The sequence below is a fragment of the Octopus sinensis genome, linkage group LG19, assembly GCF_006345805.1.
Source record: "Octopus sinensis linkage group LG19, ASM634580v1, whole genome shotgun sequence".
NCBI classification, from domain to species: Eukaryota; Metazoa; Mollusca; class Cephalopoda; order Octopoda; family Octopodidae; genus Octopus; species Octopus sinensis.
The window spans coordinates 38,954,514-38,956,087 of record NC_043015.1 but is presented as its reverse complement, the minus strand read 5'-3'; positions in this window follow the sequence as shown (position 1 = coordinate 38,956,087).

The window sequence follows — 1,574 nt, the reverse complement described above, 5'->3', positions numbered from 1 at the left end:
AATGAAAAATAACACAAATAAATATCTGGGAATATTTTCAAAACAATACTTTTCACCTGGAATCTTCGAATATATTACAACAGGTGTAAGAGCATATTTCAGATAAATGTCAAAGACACATACAATTTGAAGCATTTCATTTTTCATCTTAGACACATTGAATTGAATTAATTCTACTTGGAAAATAAAATTTGAATTTGAAACAGTGTGTGTGTGTGTGTGGTTTTCCGTCGGTTTCGACGATGAAGATTCCGTTGTTCGGTCCGTTGAATTATCTGCGGTTTTATATTGCCCAGACACATCTAGCCTTAACATGATACTCGGCCAGAATCAGAGTGACAAAATACTTGACAAGACTGTGTCTTTGAATTGCAGGTGCCACCCACCGGGTACCGTAGAAGTCACTCAAGAGTGACATGTTTTGTGCCAACACTTGGTCTATTGGGCAGTGATTAACGAATTTATTGAATTAAAATTAGAGTCTGGACTCGCCAGGAATTCTGCTTCTTGTTCTACGGTGCAATACCAAGGCAAGCCTCGTCAAGCTTTACTTTAATACCTAAACAAAATATTCTTGTAAAATATACTTGCATATATCTTCGAGGATTAAACCGATTTGTTATCAAGCAGAAAAATGGTAAGTTAGTCTGCAGTAATATAAATATGAATTCTAAGCGATATCTCCATTGTATTCCAGACGTAATTGGAACCGTTCAATATTTGATATTCAACACAATGAATTCTTCCCGTTGTTCATCGGTTATAATTGCATACAAGACACTTATAGAAGAACATATGTGTACATGAATAGGTAATGTGTGTGTGTGTGTATGTGTGTGTGTGTGTGTGTGTGTGTGTGTGTGTGAGTGTGTATGTGTGTGTGTGTGTGTGTGTGTGTGTGTAAACGATCGTGAACGTTGCAGCAGCAAACAAGAAAGCTGATAGCATAATTGGAGAAGAAATAAAAAGACATCAGTGATTGGATGGTTTGATGTTTTGAGTCAAAGACGACAAAAAAGAATAGAATGGCTGAGTCTGTTGTTGTTGTTGTTGTGTTACATGACTATATTGAAAAGCTGAGTGTTAATACATAGAATTGGTCAACGTCCTCTTGCAGTGTCTACCAGCCAAAAGTACATGTTCTACTATTTGTTCTCGAATCGAAGTTGCTACCTGGATTTTTCAGCCTTCGGTTATTTTAATATATTTCTGTCCCTTTGGGCGGCGCGCCGGCAGAATCGTTAATGTGCCGGGCAAAATGCTTGGCGGTGTTTCGTCCGTTTCAACGTTCTGAATTCAAATTTCACCGAGGTCGACTTTGCCATTCATCTTTGCTGGGTCGATAAAATGAGTACCAGTTGAACACTGGGGTCGATGTAAACGACTGAACGCTTCCCTCGGAATTGCTGGCCTCGTGCCAAAATTTGAATCAATATGCTTCTGCCGCGTTACATACGATAGGAAGATATAGCTATGGCTTACTATATTGTAGGCCTACACTCCTACATACTTGTATGATACACATATATGCATGCATGCATGCATACATACATACATAAATACATACATACATA